Below are 10,231 nucleotides of genomic sequence, written 5' to 3' on the forward strand. Positions count from 1 at the left end.
ATATATAAAAGCGTTTCTTTGCATGGCAAAAATCCTTTACGTAAAAAAATAAAAAAGAACTATCAATCGCTAAAATGCAAGCGTGGCGTTTGGTGTCATTTTCTTTCTATAAATACCCTAAATAGAAGAGTCGAGTATGAAAATAACATACATTAAATTAGTTGAACTCTGTGGTAGAGCATCAACGTCTCAAAATATGGTTGCATCATTAATTTGAAAAATGCATAGTCTTCATTATACAGAAGGGGAGCCTTGGCGTAACTGGTAAAGTTGCTGCCATGTGACCAAGAGGTCACGGGTTCGAGCCGTGGAAACAGCCTCTTACAGAAATGCAGGGTAAGGTTGCGTACGATAGACCCTTGTGGTCCGGCCCTTCCCCGGACCTCGCGCATAGCGGGAGCTTAGTGCACCGGGCTACCCTTTTATAGTCTTCAGTATACAAAATAGACTGTCAGTATATAATTTATATACAATAGACGGTCAATATACAAAAAATATACAAAATAGAATGTCACTGTACAATTTATATACAATAGACTGCCACTATATAAAATATATACAAAATAGACTGACATTATATAATTTATATACAATAGACTGTCACTATACAAAATATATACAAAATAGATGTCACTATACAAAAAATATACGAAATAAACTGTCACTGTACAATTTATATACAATAGACTGTCACTATACAAAAAATATACTAAATAGACAGTCACTATACAAAATATATACAAAATAGATTGTCACTATACAAAAAATATATAAAATAGGCTGTCACTATACAATTTATGGATAGTAACATTTCAGGCGGTTAGATGTAATATGTTTGGGCAGGAGGGACATTTCGGGTCAATGAGAAAAAATATGGGCTATTAAAATTTTGAGGGGCTATAGAGGTAGTTTTCTCTCAAATATTGGGAAAATAACATTGTATAGCCGCTCTCAAAATAATAGCCGAAAAAATATATTTTTTATATATTATTTTGTATATATACACATTCTGTATGTTATATACAAAAATTATACAAATTTTATATTCTTTTTCGACTAACGAATGTAAATATTTTTTGGCACGGGCTAAAAGCAATAATACCCTAACAAAGTTTTAGTGCCTCAATAGGCTTCACTCATTTAAGAGCTTTGTTTATTTAAGTAGGACACTGTTTTTAAAACGAGCTAGCTAGTTTAATGCATTTGCACTTGGAAGTATAAATAGAAATTTGAAATCACCCTTCTTTATTTCAAATGTCTTCCATTTCCTTTTATTTTTATTTTTATTTTTATCCAGTGTCCAGTATTCACATTCAGGCCTCAACTTGGAGGAATTTAATCCATTCCACCACAACCCTCAATGGTAATTATCGTCCATTTCAGTTGCACCTTAATCGAATGGTGTGCATCGTTAGATGGCACCATAAAATATAAAATAAATATCATGGGCGGTCATCCAACTTTATGCTCATTACTCAAAAGCCACTATTTTTTTTTGTTACATAAAAATTATTTTGCTTTGCTTTATTTATCACAAAAATAACATTAATTGGTTTTTATTGAAAAAACATGAAATGTAAGAGAAAATGACAAAAATGATTCTTATGTTTGGGAGTAGGTTCGAAATAGGCCCTTATATATATTTCTTAGCGTTTTGATCTCTAAGGTTGTCAAAAGTGACACATTTGATTTTTGTCCAATATTTAACAAACTATGCTTATTAAATAAGCTTAAAAATTTAACTAAAAATGCTAATATTATAAGTGTAAAAGCAGTTAAAAAGTAAACAAGAAAGCAACAACGATGTTATAAATAGAATTCTATTTATGGTGAATGTCCATATTTAGAGAGATTCTAGGGTTTATTACTTGGTGGCTAAGTCAACCTCTCCCTATAAATAGAGGGTTCTATTCCATTGTAATTCATCCCAAATCAATAAGGATTCTCTCTCTACTTTTCTCTGCAATATTGTTCTTATTCTTTTATTATTTTATAACACGTTATCAGCACGAGACTCTACTGTCTCAAGAAGATTAAGAAACATGTTTTATGTTTTCAATATCCAGTTGCGCCTATGCTGAAAGGTTGTGTATGTAAGTCAGTAGTGTTCGTTGTCTTCACTTACCTCTTAGAGAAGAATTAGCAAACAATTGATCAAGACTTAGAAGACTTTTCAACTGTGAATCAAGATTAGAAAACGTGCAACAGTCTTTATTCAATGGATCAAACAAATGTCGATATCTCTCCAGGTAAACTTGGATCAAAGTTCAATTTTAAAAATATTTGTTTAATTGATTCATGTACGACACATACAATATTCAAAGAGAAGAAATATTTCCCTCATTTAAGTATGTGTAAGGCAGATGTTACTACAATTTCTGGTAGTAGTAATTTAATTGAAGGCTCTGGAAGAGCTACTATAACTCTGCCTAAGGGAACAATACTTATCATAGAGAATACAATGTTCTCCTCCAAGTCCAAGAGGAACTTGTTGAGTTTTAAAGATATCCGTCGAAATGGATATCATATTGAGACAATAGATGAGAATAATCTTGAATATCTCATCATTACCAAAAATGTCTCTGGCCAGAAAAGGGCTATTGAGAAGTTCCCATCTTTGTCTTGTGGCCTGTATTGGACAAGAATTAGTGCAATTGAGGCACATTCTATTGTAAACCAAAAGGTTACCGATTCCAATACTTTTGTACTTTGGCATGATCGATTGGGACACCCTGGATCAATTATGATGAGACGAATTATAGAAAACTCAAATGGGCATCCATTAAAGAATTTAAAGATTCTTTTAAATGATGAATTTTCTTGCACTTCTTGTTATCAAGGCAAGTTAATTATTAGACCATCACCAACAAAGGTTGGAATTGAGTCCCCTGCGTTTTTGGAACGTATACAAGGAGACATTTGTGGACCTATTCACCCACCTAGTGGGTCATTTAGATATTTTATGGTCTTAATAGACGCATCTTCTAGATGGTCCCATGTGTGCCTATTGTCATCTCGCAACCTCGCGTTTGCAAAATTAATGGCACAAATAATTCGATTACGGGCGCAATTCCCCGATAATCCAATTAAGTCTATTAGACTTGATAATGCTGCTGAGTTTTCATCCCAAGCATTTAATGATTATTGCTTATCAATTGGGATAAAAATGGAACATCCTGTAGCTCATGTTCACACTCAAAATGGCCTTGCAGAGTCTTTAATTAAACGTCTGCAATTGATAGCAAGACCGTTACTCATGAAAACGAGGTTACCCACTTCTGTTTGGGGTCACGCCATTTTGCATGCAGCAATGCTANTGTGGCTGAGCGAAACAATGACTTGCTCATGAGAAATCACGAAAAGCGACCCACTGGGTCTACACCATTGCCTGAAATGGATGAGGTGTATTCCCATTATGCTAAGTGTGGAAAAGGCCGTGACTCTATTCGTAGTCGTGATCGTGGTCATGGTCGTAGCCGTGGCCATAGCCGTAGACAAGGAAGAAATTTTCCTGGTGTTAATCATCCCCCAAAGAGAAATAACCACCAAAAGTGGAAAGGGAAAGACGAGAAGCCAAAAGCAAATGGTTCAGAAACTGAATGCTAACGTTGCGGTGGAAAAGGGCATTGGGCAAATATTTGTCGTGTACCAAGACATTTGGTTGAGCTTTATCAAGCATCTCTAAAGAATAAAGGCCCTGAAGCCAATTTTGTCTCTGACAATGATTTTGATATCACCCACTTGGATGTGGCAGACTTCTTTGAGCGCTGATGGAAAAATAGACCACTTGATCGGTGATGGATCCGTGGTTAAAGATGATTGAGTAGTTCAATTTTTATTTGTGCCTGTTCATAGTAATGAATAAAAATCATGTAATCATAGTTCTTTACATGAGTAGTAGCCATCAATATCAATTAGTATTATTTATTTTATAAAATAGTATTAGTGCGTTTTGATTAAATATGATTCTTATATTCGTTTTAAACAATGAACTTGATGTCTAAACAATCACGTGAACTGCAACACAGAATTTAATGTTATTACGTATATTTTTTTTTTGCTACAATCATTACAATTTCAAAATAGTTATTTAATTGTAAAAGCTAGCAATTGCGCATGAAATGTACATTAGCATTACTAATGACAAATAACATAATCATGGCGTACAGTATCATAGAATCATTTAATAAATAGTTTGTTTGCATTACTACTACACAAGTCTGATATAGTAGTATACTGGTTAATTTTTACGATATTTGTGTTCAAAAGGTGTTGATTTTGCTTTTCTTTTTAGTTTTTCAAAAAGCTTTTTAGCTAAACACTATTAGAGCAGTAGTAACACTTCTTTTCGTTGAATTTATGGCCCATGCGTCACACTTTGTTTATTTTTGTATTCATTATTTCAACTTTTCTCTTCCCGTGTAGCAACTGTTTGGAATATCAATATCTCTAATAATAAAATAATTTTTTTTTGTATGTCAACCAATGGGAAGCAAATATGGATATCTCTCAAAGCAAACTTGGATCAAAGTACAATTGTAAAAATATTTGTTTAGTTGATTCATGTACGAAACATACAATATTCAAAGAGAAGCAATATTTCTCTCATTTAAGTATGTGTAAGGCAGATGTTACTACAATTTCTGGTAGTAGTAAATTAATTGAAGGCTCTGGAAGAGCTACTATAACTCTGCCAAAGGGAACAATACTTATCATAGAGAATGCAATGTTCTCCTCCAAGTCCAAGAGGAACTTGTTGAGTTTTAAAGATATTCGCCGAAATGGATGTCATATTGAGACAATAGATGAGAATAATCTTGAATATCTCATCATTACCAAAAATGTCTCTGGCCAGAAAAGGGCTATTGAGAAGTTCCCATCTTTATCTTGTGGCCTGTATTGGACAAGAATTAGTGCAATTGAGGCACATTCTATTGTAAACCAAAAGGTTACTGATTCCAATACTTTTGTACTTTGGCACGATCGATTGGGACATCCTGGATCAATTATAATGAGACGGATTATAGAAAACTCAAATGGGCATCCATTAAAGAATTTAAAGATTCTTTTAAATAATAAATTTTCTTACATTTCTTGTTATCAAGGCAAGTTAATTATTAGACCATCACCAACAAAGGTTGGAATTGAGTCCCCTGCGTTTTTGGAACGTATACAAGGGGACATTTGTGGACCTATTCACCCACCTAGTGGGTCGTTTAGATACTTTATGGTCTTAATAGACGCATCTTCTAGATGGTCTCATGCGTGCCTATTGTCATCACGCAACCTNCACAAAGGCCTGGTGTCGATTATGAAGAGACATTCACCCGTTATGGATGCTATAACGTTCCGTTATCTCATTAGTTTTGTTGTCCATGAAAAGCTTGACATGCATTTAATGGATGTGGTTACCGCCTACCTTTATGGCTCACTTGATAATGAGATATACATGAAAATTCCCGATGGATTTAAAATGCCAAACGCACATAATTCAAAGTTCCGGGAAATGTTTTCAATCAAATTGCAAAGTTCTTTGTATGGTCTAAAGCAATCAGGATGAATGTGGTATAATCGTCTTAGTAAGTATTTATTAAAGGAAGGCTATCTAAATGATGTCATTTGCCCATGTGTTTTTATAAAGAAAACAACATCAGAATTTGTTGTACTTGCCGTATATGTTGATGACATAAACCTTATTGGAACTCCTATAGAACTCCAAAAGGCAATTGATTATTTAAAGAAGGAATTCGAGATGAAAGATCTCGGAAAGACAAAATTATGTCTTGGTTTGCAAATTGAACATTTGGCAAACGGAATATTTGTTCATCAATCTACCTACATAGAAAAGGTATTGAAACGGTCTTACATGGATGGAGCACATCCATTAAGTACTCCGATGGTTGTTCGATCACTTGATGTGAATAAGGATCCATTCCGACCTCAAGAAAAGAATGAAGAGCTACTTGGTCTTGAAGTACCATATCTTAGTGCAATTGGTGCACTAATGTATCTTGCCAATACTACAAGGCCTGACATAACTTTTTCAGTTAATGTCTTAGCAAGATATAGCTCTGCTCCCACAAGGAGACGTTGGAATGGAATCAAACACATATTGCGGTATCTAAAAGGGACTACCGATATGGGCTTATTTTATGGCAACAATTGCAGTCCCGATCTTGTTGGTTATGCTGATGCTGGGTATTTATCTGACCCACACAAGGCTCGGTCTCAAACAGGTTATGTATTTACCTGTGGAGGCACTGCCATATCTTGGCGATCGACTAAGCAATCAATTGTGGCTACTTCATCTAATCATGCTGAGATAATTGCTATTCATGAAGCAAGTCGAGAATGTGTGTGGTTGAGGTCTATAATACATCTTATTCGAGACAAATGTGGTGTGAAATGTGACAAACTGCCCACAATTTTGTATGAAGATAATGCAGCATGCATAGCTCAATTGAAGGGAGGATTCATAAAAGGAGATAGGACAAAGCACATTTCACCAAAGTTATTTTTCACACATGATCTTCAAAAGAATGGTGATATTAATGTGCAACAGATTCGTTCAAGTAATAATATGGCTGATTTGTTCACAAAATCTCTACCAACGTCAACCTTCAAGAAGCTAGTGTACAAGATCGGGATGCGAAGGCTCAAGGATGTGAATTGATGCTCTCATCAGGGGGAGTTAATGCGCGTTGCACTCTTTTTCCCTTACAAGGTTTTGTCCCACTGGGTTTTCCTTGCAAGGTTTTTAACGAGGCAACCAATAGGCGCATTTCTAAACATGTGTACTCTTTTTCCTTTTCTAGAATTTTTTCCCATTGGGTTTTCTTTTAGTTAAGGTTTTAACGAGGCACATTATCTGTTGAATAGACATTCAGGGGGAGTGTTATAAATAGAATTCTATTTATGGTGAATGTCCATATTTAGAGAGATTCTAGGGTTTATTACTTGGTGGCTAAGTCAACCTCTCCCTATAAATAGAGGGTTCTATTCCATTGTAATTCATCCCAAATCAATAAGAATTCTCTCTCTACTTTTCTCTGCAATATTGTTCTTATTCTTTTATTATTTTATAACAAACGACACGTTTTAGCTATTTATTCTCCTTTTGCAATATAAGTAGACCACACTCCTTCCAAACTAAAATAAATAGTTAGTATTTGGTCTTTTAAACGATAGAAAAACTGAAGACTTATCCGAAAGTCGAACCAATGAATGAGTGCAAATTTACCAATCATCACAATGGACTTTAACGCCACTTATTACCTATATTCACTTTGAAAATGAGTCAATTCTATCAAAACCGCGAAGGAGTATACATAAGAGGTTCATTTTAAACTTGTTGCTAATTATAAGATCATTTTAATTATCGTTTTCTCTCATATTTTTGGTGGATTGTTTTACAAAAATCGCTCAAAGTTATTTTGTAATAAGTGGAGCAAAGTAAAATAATTTTTGTGTAACAAAAGAAAGAATAATAACTATCGGGTAATGAACACAAAGTTGGATAACCACCTATAAAATTTACTCTAAAATATATGACCCTTTTGTTAATAATATTTTTATGCTAAATGGAGGGATAACAAGCAAGACGAGGTCAGGATGTCCAAGAAGTGGGTAATTTTTAAATGTACTTAAACTGGCTTTGTTTCTAAAGCTGATAAATAATTGACATTGGTAGAAATTTGCAACTGAAAAAGCAAATACTTGTAGACTGTATGCTGTTTTTACTACAAAGTAACAAGGATACGGCGACTGGTGCTAAAGGATTTTTTTTTGGTAAGAAAGATAATATTACTGTATTTGTAAAATAATTCTGGAAATATAAATGAGTATAAACAGAAATGAACATAAACAGAAATGACATAAAACCAATTCGAGCCCACTGAATTCACAGTGTTTCCTTAAGGAATTTAATCCCCTCCTAATACCCAAGGTTATGGATTATTTCCTCCCAGGATAGAACGAATTACACACTGGTGTAGTGGTACTTCAAACCCCAGTGTTTCAGCGAACACAAAGTTCGGTAGCAAATCACACTTACTTTTTGCTTTGTTTGATGCTAAAAGTATGCAGAAGAAGGAGAAGAAACTCAGAAAATCGTAGTGAAATTCTGAGCAGAATAGTGTTGTATTTATAGCCAAAGTTAGGCTGAAATCTGAAGAGGTGCAACTCTTCAGAATGGCTGTTTATGCAAAACGCCCACAGCATAAATGCCATTACATAAATGGCCATTTACTCAATAATAAAGAGGGAAAATAAAGAGGGAAAATTGAAGAGGGTAGTTACTTTTCTGTTACCAAAACAGAAAAACGGATTGGATTTAATATTAATATTTAATATTAATATTTTGTTATTAAAACAAATATTTAATAACATTTCTGTTAATATTTTACTATTAACAAATAAATTTGGTCCAAAAAGTTAATCAATCAATCGATCATTTGACCAAATCCGAATCCGAATCCGAATCCGAATCCGAATCCGAATCCGAAGCCGTAGCCGAAGCCGAAGCCGAGCCGAGCGAGCGACGACGACGACGGCGCAAGGCTTGCCTTCTTCTCAACTCTTTAAGAGCTAGAAGAAGAGCAATTGCTTATATGCCCATAAAAAACCTCTTCCTCTTCCAATATGGGACAATGCCCATTTGCCAAGGGGGGGGGAACTTAAAATTTCACTCAAAAAATTTATTTCCCTCCATTTCCCATTCACCCTCTTTTAAGTATTTAATATATTAATTAAACACATCCAAAACCCAACAATCCGCCACATGAATGGGGAATGGCTATATCACGGAAGTATGCATGAAAAACTGTGTGATTCGCAAGTAAGGATTAATTGCATCTGGATAAGTAGGTTTCCCTTTGAACTTTCCGTAGTGAACTTATGTCGGATATACTCGATCAATCGGTAGATTTGATATCTTTGAACCGTCGAACTTTAGTGTATACCTAGACAACCACAAGTCACACAACCAACCCTTAACCGTCTTTGGTTCTCATTGTTCTGTTCTTTTCACAGCCATGAACTACCGCCTTGGTTTCATAGTGCGTAGAACTGGGCCTTTACAATGTTTCTCCTGTGAAAGCGGCTAACACTTCCCACACTTACATAGGTATTCCTAAACGTGTCAGTCCCGTAGAGTACACTATTTTGATATACCCCGTATCAAATTTAGCACACCAAACCCCCCCCCCCCTCATTAAAAAGCCTACATGCTTTTATCCTGTATAGAACATGTCTCATGCACGAGAATGGAACCAAAAGTTTAGTTGACAAATGTTGAACCGTAATAATGATTTGTTGTGATCTCCTAACTAGATTTGGGATCTCCCCAGTCTTCTAGGTAGAGTTACCGCCATATGACTTGTTCTCGGCCACAGTCCCATTTCCCCTTTGAATGACTTCTTCAATACCTTCTCTAGTTAGGCCTTTTTGTAAGTGGATCCGACAGCATTATCACTTGACTTTACATAGTCAATCGTTGATAATTCCTCTAAGAGTTAATTGTCTAACGGTTTTATGTCTGTCGTCGTATAATGGCGAGGATTACCGTATTAACATAACGCTGTCCAGCCTCTTCCAATCTGCGCTTGACTATCACAATATTGCATATTGTGCCAACGGTTTGGCCAAAATGGAATATCTTCAAGAAATTTCGGAGCCATTTCCAGCTTCTTCACCGGCTTTCTCCAAGGCTATGAACTCAGCCTCCATTTGTTAGAGCGGGAATACAAGTTTGTTTGGATGACTTCCAAGATAGCCGCTCCTCCACAATAGTGATACATATCCACTTGTGACTTGGAATCAGTTGACTCGTGATCCAATTTGCATCACAAGTATCCCTCAATGACGCAGGATATTATTATCTAGTGGCAAAGCAAAGGTCCGTGGGTATGTACTAAATACCCAAAACTCGTTTCAATGGCCATCAATGAGATTGGCCCTGATTGCTCGTTATTCGACTTAATTTATTATAGCACAAGCTATAATCTGGTCGTGTAACAATTCATGATGTACCATTAAGCAACCACACACGAGCATAATCCAATTGTGATATGTCTGGCCATTTGTTCTTTGCTAATGCAGAGATTCACATTAATTGGAGTTTTTTGCAACTTTAAAGCCAGGCTTGAATTTTTCAAGTACTGCTAATATAAATTGAGATTGTGGCAACAATGCTAGACCTTGAGAAGTACTTATGGATCTTGATTCCAGAATT

The sequence above is a fragment of the Nicotiana attenuata genome, unplaced genomic scaffold (genome assembly GCF_001879085.1).
Source record: "Nicotiana attenuata strain UT unplaced genomic scaffold, NIATTr2, whole genome shotgun sequence".
Lineage (NCBI taxonomy): Eukaryota > Viridiplantae > Streptophyta > Magnoliopsida > Solanales > Solanaceae > Nicotiana > Nicotiana attenuata.